The sequence below is a fragment of the Lepisma saccharinum genome, chromosome 23 (genome assembly GCF_977018435.1).
Source record: "Lepisma saccharinum chromosome 23, izLepSacc3.1, whole genome shotgun sequence".
NCBI lineage: Eukaryota > Metazoa > Arthropoda > Insecta > Zygentoma > Lepismatidae > Lepisma > Lepisma saccharinum.
In genome coordinates, this window is record NC_139251.1 from 36,892,169 (window position 1) to 36,911,689 (window position 19,521).

At 39.2% G+C, this 19,521-nt stretch overlaps 1 long non-coding RNA gene across 3 annotated transcripts in view; it reads right to left on the reverse strand.

The window, feature by feature from the left end:
* The window catches only part of LOC146005188 (uncharacterized), a 431,331-nt gene that overhangs the window by 167,729 nt on the left and 244,081 nt on the right, over window positions 1-19,521 (reverse strand). For all 3 annotated transcript variants that reach the window (XR_014443992.1, XR_014443993.1, XR_014443991.1), the window contains exon 3: window positions 275-311. This is a non-coding gene — a long non-coding RNA (uncharacterized LOC146005188). The remainder of the gene's footprint in view (window positions 1-274; window positions 312-19,521) is intronic.

Consider the following 19,521-nt stretch of genomic DNA (forward strand, 5'->3'; position numbering starts at 1 on the left):
ATTAAGCGTCATTAGTTATGTAGATATGAAATATCCGTTTGCTACCTGTGTGAAACAAATTCCAGATTATTCCAGACGCGTGGCGCAGTCTGAACAGGATGAGAAAACACTGTGAAACTGAACAGCCTCTGTACAAATCGCCGGAATGAATCATTTACGTGATACCAAAATGCTCAAAACATAAATATTAAGTAAAACGTTACTAGAAAATCACTTTGTTTATCAATCTGTCAATATTTTGACAAGACATACTAATTAATTACAGACTACTTACCGTTTCCGTTTGGAACTCGACGATACTGGAATTTTTCCTGAAAGAAACAACGCATTGTTAGTAAAGTTGTTTTGAGCATACTAGAAAGTAACATATTTCATAACATGTAAATTCTGAAATTCCAAAAGAGAAAAACAGCATAGTCACTACAATGAAAAATTCGAAAATAATTTAGAATGTTTTTTGTGAACGTTATTTACATTATTTACTGAACTTCTATAAATTCTTACCTCAACAGTGCAGTAAAGTATATACGTATGTATTTTGTAACTTTTCGAAACCAGTGACATCTATTGTTATTATAGACTTGAAACGTACATTTGCCTTCTGGACGCTAAGTATTGTTTACTATTTATTTTAACGTCGATATTCAGGGACGTTTAAAAATTATTTTGGTTGATAATATAAAAAAAATACTAACAAGGGAGGTTATCTAAGAGCCCCCTCCGATTTTCATGAAACTTGGCAGGTGTATAGAGGGGCCCAAAGGAAGAAATAAGTTTTTTTTGTGTTGTAGCTAAAAATCGGTTTTATGGGGCAACCCCCCCCCCTCAAATGTTAAGATGAGGTCAAATTGAAGTGGGGATCTGACCCCAAAACCACGTAAATATGGCATAGGAAGAACACGCAGTGGCGTAGCATGGACATTTCGGGTGGGAACGCCAAGTCCGAAGGAAGAGTCGGCCCTTTCTTGCTTAAAAATTTACTTATGGTATTAGTCGCCATGGGTATTATTTGCCTGAAGTAAGCTGGGTTTTCAATAAAACATCATCATTGCATGTTTTAGCTAGAAAATTAGATGCCTCACTATGCCACAGATGTTTTGAACTCTGGTGTTCTATACCTTTTTTTATATCTTTCTGCATGACGCAAGTCATTAAAAACCTACCTGAATCACAAGCGCCTCTGCACAACAGTAGACGTCATTGTTGTGGGCGATCCAACTACTGATTGATTTGGTTTATTTTACTTCGCTTTTCTACCACTTTTGGTTAATTGCGAATATGAATATGAGTGATGATATTGATGAAGGGACACTGACAAAGAACACCCGTGCTCACGCCGGGATTCGAACCAGGGACCTCTGTCGTCTTGGCGCACTGTGAAAAGCAGAGTGGATGATCCAAATATCGTACACTCTACTGACGTAACAGTGCCGATTAGTAATTCAGACCACTGTTTATTACATCTTGAGAATGCTGATAAACATTTCAAAATAATTTTCTCCAGAGACCATTCGATGTTAAGAGTTTTCAAATGAATGCTAAACATTTCCATTCACACAATGTTAAGTAGTTAGATAATAACGAAAAAATACATTAAAAAAATAATAGTTTTGCGGGTTAAGTGGTAGAGCAGCCACAGGCTGAATTTCTATCACGAGGACTTCACCAACTTATTTGACAAAAACTGTGTTGATCTTTTAGTTTCTAATACACATCGCTGTTCGTGCGATAAATTATACAATGCAGTGGCCATTAAGAAGTGGTATATTTGAGATTGGTAAAGTTACGTCAGTCAATATTGCGTATTGTAGCATCACATAGCACGGGTTGCATGAGCGCGAAGAGCGAAGAACCGGGTAGGAATTCTGCCGCTGTGGTCTGCTTCAGAAGGGAGGAAGGGTCACATGAACCAATCACGGTAGACCTCTCGCACGCCGGCGTAAGAGAGCCTATTTACGCGCGTGCTGTAGAAATGGAAGCTTTCCCTCCATAAAGGCAGCAAGGAATATAGGAGTCCTGTACGCCGAACCTGCTCGGCGTCCGGCCGGGAAAGGCATTGAAAAGAGATGCTAGAACGAGTGTTGAGAGTGGAGCGTTGCAAGCGGATCGCGAAAAATTGCTATTATAATGCCATGAAGGTCAAACATATTTGAAATTAGTCACGTTTTACTTTATAATCACAGCATTTAAGCATTTTTGAAATTTTAAATCTGGGAACGCCGGGCGTACTATAACGCTACGCCACTGCAACACGCACATATAATTGGAACACACACAGCACAGTGTTTGCCAGTGATATGCATTTCATATCTCAAGTGTCCCACTTGTGTCTGCCAGTACTATTAGCACAGAACTTCAACCGCCATCATCCTTCACGATAGCACTTGCGTTTGGTACCGACAATCCTACAGTGCTGTCCTGTGTGTGTTCCAATTATACGTGTATGTCCGTATTCTTCCTTACGTGGTTTCGGGGTCAGATCCCCACTCCAATTTGTCCTCATTTGATAGGGTGGTTTGCCCCCTAAAACAGTTTTTTTGGCTGAAACACAGAAACACGTATTTCTTCCTTTGGGCCCCTCTATACACCTGCCAAGTTTCATGGAAATCGGAGGGGGACACAGGGGTCAGATCCCCACTTCAATTTCTCCTCATCTTGACATTTGAGGGGGGTTTTCCCCCCTAAAACAGTTTTTTAGCCGAAACAAATAACACGCATTTCTTCCTTTGGGGCCCTCTATACACCTGCCAAGTTTCATGGAAATCGGAGGGGGACACTTAGATAAGCTCCCTCGTAAGATTGAATTAGTTTGAAGGAAATGTGAAAAAAAAGGGGGGAGAGAATACCACTGAAAGTAAGAGAGAATATACTCTCTCGAAAAAAATATGATAAAGTAAAGTTTTTGTGTGTTACCATTATGTTATTTTGCAGCGTCATAGTATACAGGGTGTAACTCCTTACCGTAACTAAAATCAACTCTTCTCTCTGAGGACTAAAAAGTAAAGCTAAGGCTGTAAAGGAGCGCTCAGCACACAAGAGGGACAAACACAGGAAAACACAACCCCACAAAAGATTTTCCTTGCCATAAATTCAGGCGCCAGAAGCTCGTTGATCTGCAAGAAGAAGTTCCGAAGGTGTACTACGGCGAAGTGAGGTTGAATTTTGGGTGCCGTACCAGGTCAGCACTTAACACCCCTGTTCGACATTAATAGATAAAGTAGATTGTGGACAATAAACACTGTACGATAGTGTTAAAGCAGTGTAATTATCATTTAACAAAGTGCCTGGTCAGCTGTGTTTAAAAAATGTTACACACAAACAGAGCATGAATTTGCAATAACAGCAGAGTGAAAATGGTGTGATAACACAGGGCCGCACGGGTTCTGTTGTTTTTATAATTTTGGGTGTTTTACATGTATTTGAACTTGATGATGCTGAAACTGGCATTAGTTTTCTCACATCACGCAAGAATTGTTTTACAATTCACGATTTATATATGTGGGTTATGGTATGTACTTTTCAGTGCAATTGAAGTGATTGTCGCTAGATGTCACTGGCACGTTTCAAAATTATTCAACAAGTAATATAGACGAATAAGCTTTAAATACAGAAAAGTTTTGTTTTATTTAAATTAATTAATATGTTTCTTGCCTAAATTCTGAAAATAATACTATGTAAAACATTGATATATCATTTGAAATTAATTTTATATGTAACTGTCAAAAGTCCTAATTTGCTTCCATGGTATGTAAGATACGTTGATCTCCTACAGTAACATTTGGTTGTTTAGTGTGGTACATTACTGTGGTGTAGCCATGGCATCTCGTGGTTGTCTGAATAGCCCAGATGTGTTTTGCTACATCTGCGGTGAATTTGTTCCCCAGGTACAGACAGGAAATTACAGATTTTGTAAGAAGAGCATATTACGCATACTTTAAAATGAAACTAGGAGATCAAGATAAATCGTGGGCCCCACACAAGGTATGTAGATCATGTGTGGAATCTTTACGAAACTGGAGCACGGGAAAGAGGCCATCTATGCCATTTGCAATACCCATGGTGTGGAGGGAGCCTCAGGATCACGGCAATGATTGTTACTTCTGTTCCTTTGAAATTGTAGTCGAAATATTAGAAACAAGAAGAGGATAGTGTATCCCAATATTCCCTCTGCAATGAGACGTGTGTTACACGTTACATCTGTGAGTGGGATAGTAGGGCACGAAATTACCACTGGGAAAGAAAAGAATGACCAACACGGAAAACGTTGAACCCGGGTTCAAAGAACATCGTACAACAACATTTAGTCAGTTGTGAGAAAGTTGTACTCCCCCCTCTTCATATCAAATTAGGGCTGATTAAACAATTTGTGAAGGCCCTTAACAAGGAAGGACAATGTTTCCAGTTCATATGCATATGTCGTACGGCAAAGTGAAAGAAGCTGTTTTTGTTGGACCTGACATTAGGAAATTAATGAATGATAAAGACTTCGAGGAAACAATGACTGTAGCTGAAAGAGATGCTTCGGTAGCATTTAAAAGTGTAGTGTTGAACTTCTTGTGGAACCACAAAAGTCCTGATTACAGAGAAATTGTTGAGAATATGTTACTTAAATTTCAAGAGCTGGGTTGTAACATGAATCTCAAATTACATTTTTTGCATTCACACCTTGATAACTTTCCACAAAATCTCGGTGAATTAAGTGAGGAACAAGGCGAACGGTTCCATCAGGACATATGGGATATGGAGAAAAGTTATCAAGGGCATTGGAGTGTTAGCATGATGGCTGACTACTGTTGGGCATTGTACAGAGAAACGCCAGAAGAAAATCACAAGAAAGTTAGAAAAGCTTACAGAAGAAAGCGTGCTAAACAGAACTGACAAAATATGTATTGTGTAATGATTTTCTTGTGTGTATATTATATACTGCTATATGTTGTTTTATATATTATATGGGTCCTTTCTGTCTGTCTATATTCATTTTAAAATAAACATGTTGATGCGTTTAGTGTGATAAGCTACTTATTCTGATTGAAGAAAAGAAAAATTATAATAAAACAGTATGCCATACTGGACAAAGCCCAAATTTTGAGATTTGATTTGTAAGAAAACCTTGCGTGATAGAGAAAAATGAATTTCATATTCGTGATCAGCATGGCACAAATAATAAAGTTCACCTATTAAACAAACAACAACATTAAATTGAATTTAATTTGCGGTCCTGTGTAATTAAAGTAAAGATAAAAACATTCGCCTGGTTTGTGCTATGTCAGTGGAAATAGTTTCGCGCATGCGCGCCCTTTGTTCAGTCCTAATAAAACCATCAAAATTCATGATCTCCAGCGGCCACCATCCACGCGAAATCCGTTGTGATTTGCATTCTCATTGTCCCGAGCTAGTTTTTCAAAGCAGGACAACGCGCGGCCGCATTTCGTAATTGTCTACTTTGCTTTGCTAGACTTGGGTAGCCCATTAGCTTCTGCCGATTCTCATACTTGCTTTCGGTCAACTCTTGGGAAATATTGATTATAATCAACAATTATTAAAATAATTATTTTTCAAGATTTTTATACACTGAGCAACCACACACTGTTTATTCTTGTTGAGCGATACGTCGTTGATTTTTTTTTAAAAAAATTGCCGCTAGATGACACTAGTATAACTTTAATTAAGGGTGGTTTCAAACGATCGTGACGTGACGTAAATTACATTATGTAGCATACCACATGACGTGATGTAGTACACCACTTGAAAAATAATCTCGAGAAATAAATGCAAAGCTTTTTGATCATTTCGAAATCGATGATCTCGGACAAAATGGCGAAGAGATTTTTTACTTTTCTTTATAATTAGTTACATGCATGTAATCCAGAGATACCCGGGATATAGTATAGTATGACAAGAAATCCTGCATATGTACATTTTTTGAGTTCTCAGTGATAGGAAAATGAACTAATGGAACGTATGGCGTACATCAAAGGAGAAATTTAGAAATAATGAAAAAAATGTCAGTGAAGAATAGAAGTTAAATAACCGTTCACAAGTGTGTGTGAAGCCAGCGCAATGGAAGCGAAGATTGAAATCACTTTTCCCATTAAAAGCTTCTTTGTGGTGTTTCTAAACCACAGAGGCAGGCACAGAGAGAGAGAGAGAGAGAGAAAGAGAGGGAGAGAGAGAGAGAGGGAGAGAGAGAAAGAGAAAGAGAGGGAGAGAGAGAGAGAGAGAGAAAGAGAGAGAGAGGGAGAGAGAGGGAGAGAGAGAGAAAGAGAGAGGGAGAGAAAGAGAGAGAGAGGGAGGGAGAGATAGAGAGGGAGAGGGAGAGATAGAGAGGGAGAGAGAGAGGGAGAGAGAGGAAGAGAGAGAGGGAGAGAGAGAAAGAGAGAGGGAGAGAGAGAGGGAGAGGGAGAGAGGGAGAGAGAGAGGGAGAGATAGAGAGGGAGGGAGAGAGAGAGAGAAAGAGAGAGAGAGGGGGGGAGAGAGAGAGAAAGAGGCCCCATTAAACAAGATAAGTTGGAACCGAGTGACTAATAACAATCGTATATAGAATCACACAACACAAATCACGAAAGAACAGGTACACAGTGCCTTGAAACAATCAGGTTACCATGTGATATTGTTGTTAAATATGAAGATCAGAATAAACCAAAACACGAATAGTACTGCACCAGAATAAGATGTTTGTGGTGAAAAAGACGGGGAGGGAATATTTTGTGTGAGGGGGCAGTCAATTAATAAACTCCTACCACACAAAAGTGCAACTTTGTGTGCAGACCAGTAGCCAGAATTTGATTTGGGAGGGGGGGGGGGGGTCATCCCATATCAGCAGCCGCCATCTAAAGGCGAAAAATTAGGTTGCTGGAGGGTAGAAGCCGCGAAGATGAATTTCTCAGTATATAAAAGATTATTACACAACATGCTTAATCTTGCTAAAGAAGTAAAATTTCACTATTACACTATTTCAATTACCATGCCAAGGGTCCCTGGTTCGATCCCCGGCCGGTTCTGATAACTACAAAAAAATACAAGGTAATTCCAGTGGCCGCGGTGGCTCAGTCGGTAACGAGTCTGACTACCATGCCAAAGGTCCCGGGGCATGGAGGAGGGGCAGAGGTGTAGTTAGTGGGGGATGAGGAGCCAGTTAGCCATTATAGTGATGGAAGCAACGCAACCAGACAACGAAAGTGTCTCCACAAAAATCTCATTTATTTGAATCAGTAAATAATACGTTCGGCTACTGATAACTACATAAAAATAGATGGTAATTCCAGCTAAATTAATTGTGACGGTCCCGTAGATCTTCACAATATGATTTAATGTTAATTAAAAGTTTTAATTTATGTTGGATAATTACCTTACGATTAGCATTTGAAATTTTCCACAATAATTACAACGTTGTTATGTTTTGTTATTCAGTGCTGCACAAATGACGTAATATTTGGAATTTTTCGCTGCTATGGCGACGAATATCAACAGTTGTTGATGTGATGGAACCGAATAGATCCAAGAGTCATTCACTAATATCTACATCTTCATGTTATCCTTATAAGGATTTATGAAACAATGGATTAATTGAAATTGTATAATATGATTACGAAGTGATCGTTTCAATGTGGGCGAATACTATAGTAATGTGATTGTGTATTAAAAACTTGTACGTCTTTGACAAAATGTTTATCTAATTTTAACATTGATTTCTGCCTCCACGTCTATCCATTCAAAAATTTCGTCTTCATGGTCGACCTAGAGTGGTAAAAAAGCGACGTGAAACAATAAAAACACGCCTGCATTTAGCTTTCTTTACCAGCAGAGGAAAGCATTTGCAAGAATCACTTTGGGAAAGAGGATAAACGCGTGCTTCCACGTGTTCCTATGCCTTGCACGTGCCACTATGCTCGCAGCCAGGAAAATAAGATGCCCCTTACATCTTTTAAGAATGCCACGGTGGATCATAAAGTACCAAAGTAAGAGGATCGAGGCTTCTGGTTCGCATCAAACGTGGATGAGCCTCAGCCGCCGTAACTTCAAGCGTGTCCAAAAGCGGAGGGAAAGTTTACCAAACGTCAAAGCAAGGAACATGCGATGAAATTTATCACGTTCTCTGCTGGGTGGATTATGAATTTTTCAGTGCAGCTTAAGCCTTACATGAATACTTTAAAACTGAACGTGCTTCAGTTTCTTTCTCGCCAGTCTTCGCAAGTCAAATTCGCCTTTTCAATTTCACACAATATTCTCCTGAATGGAACAGAATATCGCTGAGAGGTGGTTCAGTCGTTAGACCGTCTGCCACATGGGAGACGCAGGTTCGATTCCCAAGTGCGGTTGATTTCAAGTGGATGTTTATTTAGCAATATTCCTTGTTATGTCTCCGTAGAATTGGAGTAGTTGGACATTTGAACTTCTATGATTAAATATAATACTTTTGTGTCAAGATGTCAATTCTAGTATAAGTGTAATCTCACAAAGTAGTTATTCATGTAATATATATATTGTTATATACTTATAATAGCATGTAGATATATAAGGAAACGAAACTTCCAAATTTAACTTTGAATATTTTGTGCATAAAGGTAGATATTGGATTGTATTGCGCGCACTATACGATGTATTTTTCTTGTTGTTTTGTTTTTAAGTCTGCTTAAAAACGCAACCTACAGCATAAACTGCAATCCGAACTACTATGTAGCTCCACCGGGTATCGAACCAGGGACATCTTGATTAGAAGGTAACGACGCTACCACTATTCCATCAGGGAGGCATACTATACGACAATATTGAGTGTGTGTGTGTGTGTCGTAACGTACCCGAAGGCACAGGGATCGAACCAGGAACCTTAATCGTCCCGGTGGGTGATGGAACTCAAAGTATAATTCATCCTCTGTAAAGCGAGCACTCGCCTCTGACCGATAGCCTGATGGTAGAGTGCGAGAGGTGTTGGACACACACAAGAATGGCAAACCACATTTACTTGCATTTTAGCTACACATTCCAATCCGGATCACACATGGTTAAACATAAGGATAATTACCTATCAACGGTTGACAAAGATCTACTTGTAGAGCAACTCAAACGTACGACTGTACGATCGTTCTTCAAGCTTCTCTACTCATCCTCATCGTCGCGATATACCAAAACTGGCAGGAAAGCGAGGCTACATAACAGAAATCAAATCTAGTAGCAGTGTACTTTAAAAACGGTCTCAACATTTTTTAAATGGTAGTTGACGGTCTCGGATCGTCTCAAGTCCATCTTTTATACCTAGGTAATGTAATTATAAGGAATATTTCCATGGAATGTATTAATAAGCAGAAACAGAATTCGTCTATTTTTATAGTAAAGTCATGAGACTGTTCAAATGTAAATTGGTATAAAACAGTGCGAGTTTTCGAATAGACTGTTAGAGCTATCAGATTACATAATTCAATAAACGAATAAGTTAAATTAATTTGCAAACACAGCCCCATCTCTATTCCCCTCAGGCTTGTTCAAACTTCGCAGGTCTACACAGGTACTCATCCAGGTGATGAGATTTATTTTTTAATGATGTTCTACGCTCACTGCGATTAATAAATTTTCAGAGCTCTTTCAAGAAAGAGAAAAAAAGGCATTTCCTCGGCTTACCCCTCCCAGCCACGGCCCTTCGCATTAGAAAAAGGGCTGACCTTTCCCTCTTAAATGATCCATCGTCCGCGAGAATTACCTTCGTTAAATTCCCTCTGAGGATGTCTTGGAACGAGGCAATCTCCCATCAAGAGGGAAAAAAGGGATAAAGAGGGAAAAAAGTGTTCCGAGTTGATAGAGTGGTATGCAGAGGGTGCAAATGTCAACGGATATTACTCGTCGGGACGAAGGGGGGTGGGGTGTCGATACAGGAGACTGCCTCACGGGCGGATTAACCGAGGGAGCGAGAAATTTAATTGCAGACATCTTTGGAGATGGGAGGGTTCGCTAATGTGGATTTACCGACTTCCCGGAAAAGACCTAGCGTAACGGCCACTCTGAGAGATGAATCTATATAAGGAGAAGAAAATGAGATTCGCGAGGTGCTTAATTTTCGGAAGGCTTCGTTTTTACTGCGTTCGGTATCTGTTGCGCGTTACCATGATGCGGTGAAGAGCCAGGTTGACGATGTCGCAAGGGGCTGAAGGCCATTGGCCTAAGAGAGGACGTGGCCTGAATTGCGTCAAGCTCTGCAGTGTCACCATCTAAGCTATATTACAAATAACATATAGCTACACAAATGTATGGCGAACAACAAAAGCGGCGCCGGAGAAAATCAAAATCCTGTTCCGAGAATCTCTGAACCGAGCGATCGAAAGCAAGTCTCTGCGCAAGTAGTGACTCGATTGACTGATTGATTTGCTTAAGAGTGATGATATTAAATTGATGAATGGACACTCACAAACATCCATGCCCAGGCCGGGATTCGAACCCGGGACACCTGGTGTCGTAGCGCGATGTGCTAACCACTCCGCCACAAGTAGTGACTCGAGACGCCTCGAGCAATGAACACGTGCGAGGAAATAGGATTGCATGGAGGGGGAACGAAACTACAGCTCCCAGCTGGTTGTATCAGCGTGTACTGCTTCGCTCCGCACGCATCCTTCCTATCTTTCTGCGCGACCTTGCTCCAGAAATTCCCGGAATTACAGGAGACCGAGAAGGTCGCCGGGGACAGGAGGAGTGTGGTAGACGGGAGTATAGTATACGCGTTTACTTCGTTAACGTCAAAGAACTGAAGAAAGCCGCCGCCACGAACGTGGGTGGGGATAAATAGCGAGCGACTTGTTTTCGTCCAATCACACTCAACCTTCAGCCAATGGGCGCGCTGTCATTCTGCTCGTCTACTTTACGTGGAGTCTCAGTGTGTGGCAAAACTGTGCGTTGAATGTGATTGTTGCAGCTGGTGGGCTCGCTCCGTGCACTTCAAACCAGTCGGCCGTTAAAGTAGCTAGCGCGTCGACTATACATAAAAATTCTCAGAAGTTCGAAAGTAAATACAGAACATGGTATAGCCATGTGTATACTTGCGACAGAAGTGTATGACAAGGGTATGCAATAAATCGTTTCCCGGTACAATAAGTGTCTCAATGCAATGAGTGCCTGTGTAAAACAAATATATCAGGTTTTTACTTTCATAGTAAGAAGGTTCATCTAATTTATTTCGTTCTCTTTTCATTACCAAACGGGCACTACTTTCTGGACGCTCTTCGTACACACACACACACATTTTATACATCACACTAATAAATAAATTCAGAAGAAAACAATAGTTATTATATTGTAAACATATGTTTAATTCTTTGAACATATGAATAAATCAAATGATATTTTTGAGTTGCTACAAGGGTTTTGTACATGAAGACGTCATAAATAGGACAATGGTTTCCCGTTGCAGGTAGCTAAAATGTAATCAAAAAATGTTTGATTTGGTTTATTTTATTTTGCATTTCTGCCACTTTTGGCTTATGAGGATGAGTGGTGACAAGGCCCGGGCTTTTAGGATTTTATAGACATCATTTTAGGCTTTATAAAGAGATGATTTAGCCATTTTTAGGATTTTTCCCTACCCGTATTTTTATTGAAATCAATCACAAATCTTTGCATTTTCATGAGCATCAATACTGCAAACACATTTTCCTTTACATGTTACGTGTTTACTAAACTTAAAGCATACAAAAACCACAGTTTTTAGAAAATGCAGAAAATAATAATTTATCATGCCCTTTCCCTTCTCTCATATCCATTCCCCCTTTTGTGTGTGTGTGTGAGAGAGAGAGAGGGGGGGGGAGAATACGTTTTCATATTACCGTACAGTTAACAATCATTTTGATGAAACAAAAGAACGTTTCAGCATTTTAAATTTTTTTTACATTTATTTAGCTGAAAAGTTCAATTTAGCTTTTTTAGGATCTCAACTCCTTTTAGCCGTTTTTAGGACCTATAGGAATCATGTATTTCATTAAGAAATGGCTAAAACGAAAATATATGTTGGAATAGTGACGTTACCAAGTAAGGAGTAAAATAGGTTAAAACCTGAGAATTCGGAACCCCTGCCGTAGTAGCGTGCTGTGCTAACCACTCCGCCTCGAAGGTCGGTTATAATTGACCAGCAAAGTAAAATGTACCATCCTTCAATATTCAAGTGGAATTGCCATGTCATACAATTTGCATTAGACTCAGTAAAGCCTTGCGAAATTGGTAAACACAACAAGAAAGCAATTTATCTACAGTAGAGCATCTAATAACCATTTTTCTTAATGAACTCAAAAATAACCAAAATGTCTCTTATCATGTTTTACACCCGAGAGCCCTTCAATTATTATGATCTACAAGTGTAATGCCAACAATGGAAAACGCTTTCACTGACAGTGAGTCTGTTAGCTTGATTGTGTGATCAGAATCGAATTGTTGAATCAGTTCTACTTATCTTGTCTAGAATGAAACCACATAGCAGACGCATTAGCCAAGTACGCAGCTGAAGAATCAAGTCACCGATCGCTTCGGATTACATTTCTGCAAAAGAGCTAGAGTCACTTGCTAAAACAGAATTGTTGAAATGTTGGCAGAAACAATGGACAATCACAGGGAAGACTAATGGGAAAAAACACTATTCAATTCAACCACTTATACCTAAGGAGCCTTGGTATCGATATATAAATCTTTCGAGAAATTCTTTCACAAGCCTTCTTAGATGTCGGCTAAATTACACCCTAGCCCCTAAAGACTTGTACACTAGGAAGATTGTGCAATCCCTAATCTGTCAGTGTGGTGCAACTGAAGGAACACCTGATCATATTATATTTGAATGCCGTCTTAATGTAACTACGCGTGATTATTTCTTAAAGAGATCTAAAAGAAGCAGGATATAATGGGGCATACGCCTTGTCAACACTTTTGAGGAACCCAAGAAAATAGTATATGTACTTACCAACTATATTCTAAGAGAAAATATTGTATTATAAAATTATGAAATTGTAAAATTATGAAATGTAAAACAAATGTAACTGGTGCATAGCTGAAAAGATACAACCAAAATACATTTATATTAAAAAAATAACATCTAGCAGACACTGTCTGAGGGAGCGGGGGTCAGAGGGTCCTTCATTGCTATCTTCAGCCCCAATCAGGATTCACTTCCGGTGAACAGGAAGACAAATTCAGTCGTGAGATGGCGCCTTTCCGGAGTTAAATCGTCCACTGTGCGTTACATTGAGCGTTATTGTCTTCGGACAATGAGGCATAGTCCATTGCTGTGTCTAAATGCACCACGATTGTTCCACGACTGTGCAGCTAGTGGAGTGGCGGCTTAAAATGGGCAAGAGCTGTCCCAAGTTTAGTCATGCAATTGTTCGCACATTAAACTCTTTATTCATGAACATACACACAATGTAATACCGTATTTACAAGATGTGCTCCTATTTTGTACACATTTTTGAGGAAAAAGCTTTATCACTGAATATTATAATTAATTTAAAGTATTTCAAATATAAAGTAATATGTATGTCTACATTCAACAAATAACTTACCTAATCTAACTAGGAAAGAAAATATTTTAATCTTCTTCATGGAAGCAAGAAGGAAATCCTCCAACTCAGAACAGAGAAATCTTTCAGAAATTAAGGTAATCACAAACTCAGTATAGGTGCATCCTGTTTTTCAGACCTATTTTTAAAGGTAAACAGTGCGCTTATACGTCTGCAAATACGATAATTCGAATAATTTTGATGATCCTCTGCCGTCATGCACAATGAATTAGTTTCCAAATGATCATATGTAATCCTGACCAAGGTTATTAGAATTATACAAGGTTGGGGCGTAAGCTTGTTTACTCAAAATGCATGCGATCTGATGACGAATCGTGGGATCCAGTGAATCTAACCCCCGAAAGTTCTCAGAAAAGTGTTGCATTATCCACATATCAAAAAAAGAGCACAAAGTGAAAACTTGAAATAGAGCACAGAAATGCTTATATCTTGATATGCCAGTTCATTTATGCTTCCTAATTACTAACAATCTTTAGAGGTTTTCACATCAAAGGGCTTTAAATTGCTAATTTTCAGATTTAAATGCAAGCCATCTAATGTGCAATCCGAAGCAACGCTTCAGCATTTCAGATCTGTAGAATGAATGTTCTGTGCTACTCTTTTACACAATTAGTGCTACACGTTAAACAAAATAACGTCCAAAGGCAAGTTTTTAAACTGAAAAGCAATTATAAGTTGTTAAACCAGTATATTTTGATTCCTAGTGCAAACCTAAAAACAATAGAAAGTATATATTCGATTCATAACTCGCGTATCTTGTAGTGGCAAATTAGTCCAATGGTATCGTTTTCGCTTCACAATCTGAAGGTTGCAAGTTCGAATCCGGTAGCCATTTTTTTCATATTTGTATTTTGCTGATTCTGATTATCTTTGTCACTTTAACTGTATCGCATAAATATTTTCATGAAACATCGTATGCTTCACTTATTTCGAAAAAGTTAAATACGTGTTTATTTTAGTGAAAAATAATTTGTATCATGATTAGTAAGTACGATCCATTTTAAAATGATCAATATTTACTGAATCGTGAAAAACTAACATTACGTAATTGTGAAATTAAAACCTCGTCATTTCTAAAAAAGACAATGATGTCTTAGAACGCAATCTTTCAATTGAGGAAAAATACATTACTATTTTTTTTTACTTATTTTCTGCTGTGTCATTTGAGTGTTTAATTTCTTTCTTTTGACATAGAAGACTATCAATATTGTAATTCATCTGAATTAGGAAAGTTTATGTGATTTTTTACAGTATTCAAGCGCATATTTCATATCAATGATTCATAAGCATAACACATGAGAAAAGTTGTATTGTGCTTATAAATACACTAAGTTGTTTTGTTAATATGGTTACGTTATATTACTATACTAGTTTCTGCCGTTGAGGTCCAAAGATACAAACAACAATCATTTCGTACAATAATATTCCAAAGAATTTGTCTCCTTTGTGACCAACGAATTCGTGCTTGCAAGCGTCAAGATGCTAGCAATATAACCCGTGGTGCGACAGCCCTCGAAGGGCCTTGGCCTATCTCTCGACTGCCAGTATCCTTCCCACAATCCTACCTAGAGGTGTGGATATCTTCAACCGGTAATGGGGTGACGTGGGGTCAGCACGTCGAACCCTCAACCGTTATAAGAGATTTCCGAGACAGGGTTACGCTATTCACTCGTATACCCTGTCCCAGATAACTGTGGAGCAAGGCTACGTCAGAGAAGCGAGGGTAATCGATGAGCCAGAGCGAACACTACACGCTGTTCGAACTGCAGTCGTTTCCCCCCTTCACGCAATTCCATCCCTCTCACGTGTTCATTGGTGGAACCGACCGGGGTTGATCCTGAACGAATTTTAAAGCTCCTTGAAACTGGTTAATATTATTTCTAGTCGGTGAAGAAATATAATAATAATGGATAAAGAAGCAAAAGAACCGTTAAGTAGCGCCTCTACCGTCGAGGAGTGAGAATAAACATCCCGAAAGTTAGCAAGAAAGATCACAATTGCTTATGGCAATTCATATGGAAATGAAAGTAGGTCTAGGTCACTGTACAATTAAGAAAACAAATCGAGAAAAAAACTATTGAATAGTACGTTTAAGACTTGAAGCAAGTACTGTGAACTTAATTTTAGAATCAAGGCATCTTCAACCGTAAGAAAACCACTTTTATTTGTATTTGGCAAAGATCTCAATACTTACTAAGCTTAATTTCCTAGTGATACTTCTCATACGACACGTAAACTGCAACGAGGGATCTCTGAACAAATAGAATAGACAAATTTACAGTTATTTATAGCCGAAGACCTTGAATCTTTGGCAAAGTCAAACTGCAAACAAGATTCTATGCAAATTGACCACACTCTAGATGGCACTGCAGTCGTCACCTTCAAAACAACTCGTTCTCTGTTTCTTCATGCTGTCTCTTCATTATATCATGTAATAAGCAATAATTAAGGAATTGTTTAAGAATTTCTGAATCGTTAATTATGCTCTCAAGTTCGACGAAAGCTATTTGCGCGACAAAAAACTCTCCTCTCCCAGATTCGTTCACCAAAGATTGTTCTTAAAGTTCGGTGGTGGCCATGGTAACAAACGGTTAATGAAGGAGAAAAGAAGGGTTGCGGGAAGAAGAAGAGGGGGTTGTTATTAGCGTCGGTTGTTGTGGACAAGGACAAGATGAGGTAAGTTTTTTGGGGAAAATATACCGAAAGTTTACCCGGTAATCAGATTCCATGATGGCAATTAGCGCACTTGTAGCGAGAAGCTTTCAAAAACTTGTGGCCTCTTCTCTCTTCTCTTTCAAATCACCGGAAGATTTAAAAGGGCTAGAAGAGCATCGATAATATATGTTTTATATATACAGGGTGTCCCAAAAATGTATACAGACTTTATTTATAAAGGTTATACATATAAGTCTTTACGGAGGGTTGAAATTACGAATATCACGAATTGTTTGTTATTTGGGTTCATTCTCTTTCAATACCTGCTTTTAATTTAACGATTTTTGCCAGTCATCTGAGATGTGTTCGCACTAATATTAGTGGTGCTTGATGTAATTAATATAGCACGTATTCAGTTGTACTTTTTCAAGTAATTCATCTGTCAGCATATCTTTACAAAGACAGACGGTCTCACTTCATGAAGAAGCGTTCATTTTTTCTGGGAATAAAACTCCTCTTCATCCTCAAACGTTTCTGATACAAGGTGTGGTTGATTGTTGTGACTGTTTCAAATGTCGATGAACCTTCACAAACAGCTTGTCGATACCTTGATTTCGCTCGTACATGTGGCCACGGCCAACTGGAATACCTTGTTCTTGAAATCTTAAACAGTCACATCTGATTCAAACTTTCAGATTTTTTAAATTCGGACACGGCCTAGGTCTATCGACCGTACAACGTGCGAAGAGAACGTCCCGGTCAGACGTTTGAATGCAAATTGAATGATGATCGTCCATGATGGGTGAATGTGGAGAGTTGCGGTAACGGTCTTTACCTGTCTGCTCGTATGAGCGGGGGCAGCGTTATGATTTATTAAAGTCGATCGGCGAGGTGGGAAGGGGACGCTACGATAGCCACTCTCGTAATCCATGAATGAGTAATGCGAGCGAAACCACAGCCCGGTCCTCGAGTTAAGGTCATCTTCATTCATCACCGTCCATTCTTCTCATCAGCGGCCGACGGCCCCTTTCATTTTTCAGCGTGTTGGCTTCAGATTTCCTTCTGAGCGACTCCTGCTGTGGAAATGGACTTCCTGTACTATGCAACCTGGTTGCGTGGTTGCACACCTGTCAACAATGCTTCGTCAACATTCAACAATAGAGAAATGGCGCTAAGACCGCAACGAGTAATGCTTGTATCGAAACCGAATGATCTGATTAGTACCGTCAAGGGCTTGTACCAGTTGACGAATCTTGTGGTACAGTCAACGGCAGAGAAAATAGTAGGCAAATTGCACATCGATATTTTCGACACTTTTCTTGTTTTACATCTTGTGTTGTTTTAAGGAATGAAATTATGTTGATTCGAAGCAGGGATTGCTCTGCTTATTGACGTCTATATTTCATTATCATCAGAGGCCTCCCCGATGGCGCATTGGTAGCGTCGTCGCCTTGTAATTAAGGGGTCCCAGGTTTGATACCCGGTGGAGGCACATGGCACAGTGGTTCGGGTCCCACTTAAAACTGTAGGTCCAGTCCCGATTAGGCTTACTGTGCATAAAGTGGACCTAATACACCAATTCAATCAATTTCATTATCTTCACATTGTGTAACACAGACCTAATGAAAATATGGACATTTCGCCTACTGTTTCTTTTGCCGGTGGGTGTACATTTGCTTGATTTAAGCAGTCCAAATCATGGCTACATTATTAAAATGAACAGACTGAGATCATAGGCAATATACTGGGTTAATAAAAATAACGGATGGTTCAAAAGTAACCTCAAGTTTATACTCTGTGCCAGGAGTCTGTGGAGCAAGTGAGAGGGCATGGGATTGCATGGCGGGGACAACTTAGCTTCAACTACCAGACAGTTTCTCTTTGGCGACATTCGTGGCAGGGGCGCGCTACGACGCCAGGGGTCCAGTGTTCGAATCCCGATCTGCGCATGGGTGTTCTTTGTGAGTGTCCCTTCATCAGTTCCATCATATCATCACTCATCCTCATCTTCGCGATAAGCCAAAAGTCAACACAGCTTCACATACACACACATACGCATTACCAATAATGTAATGTAATGTAATACACGTCTTGTATTTGTTCGTGGAATTGACGGATATTCAACTTGATGGTGTAATGGTAACGTTGTCGCCTTGTAATCAAGGGGTCCCGGGATCGATACCCGTTGGAAGCACATAGTGGTTCGGATCCCACTTTAAACTGTAGGTCCAGTCCCGATTTGCCTTTCTGTACATGAAGTGGACTTAAAACAACAAATCAGCCAATCACGTATTTGGTTGAAGCTACGGAAGAAACCCAAGTCTTACGAAGAAAATGTCCTTCCATGAAAAATTTATTAAAAGAGTAAACAATTTAGTTACTCATTACAGCAATAAGAGTAAGAGTTAATTTTAAAAAAGCAATTCGTTACAGTTTTCTTTAGTAAGTTACATCCAGAAAGTGAAACGCGACGAAAAGTTCCGAAGATGTGTCATGCAGCCTTGTTCAAGTGCAGATCAATAGAATATAAAATATCGAAAAATGAAGTACAGTGGGATCCATGAGTATTATCGTGCAAATTGTCCATCACCATGTTAGTGCACTTTATTTGACCCAATAAGAGCTTCAAGAATCGAAAGAAAACTCAAAACAAGCTGTTGACAACTTGTGCACCAGCATACATAAAAATCCATCGCTTAAAAACACAGGATGTAAGAGAAAAAATAATGAAAATAGTCATGGACAATTTGCACGGTGATACTCATGGATCCCACTGCACATGGGAATTTAGTTTCTTTAAACGTTCCTAGAGGTCAGTTATCCATTCTCTCTAGTACCTTAATCTATGGTAATACAGGTCACGTACGCATAAATCTATTCCCAAGTGCCCTTACGTGCATATTAGTAGTGGGGTTTACGGTACGGACAGCACAACTTTTAAGTGTAGAAAAGGCGAGGCTATTTGATTGAACAATCAGATTTGCTTATACTTAAAACAAAGCCAAGAGAGGCCTATACCCCAATTTTTCAGGTGTGATATGCTCTGATTTTTAAGAAATTCTGAATTTCTAGTGTAGAAAAGGCGAGGGCTCAACAGATAGATTTACCCGTACTTAAGACAATGCCAAGAGGGGCCTATACCCCAATTCTTCCAGTGTGATATGCTCTTAATTTTAAGAATTTTGAATTCTAGTGTAGAAAGGGTGAAAGCTTCTCAGACAGATTTGCTTATATTTAAAATTATGCCAAGTTCCCATATGATCTTATTGCTTATAGTGTGTTTTTCTGTCAAAATCCCAGGAATTGAATTTTAGTGTAGCTCAGA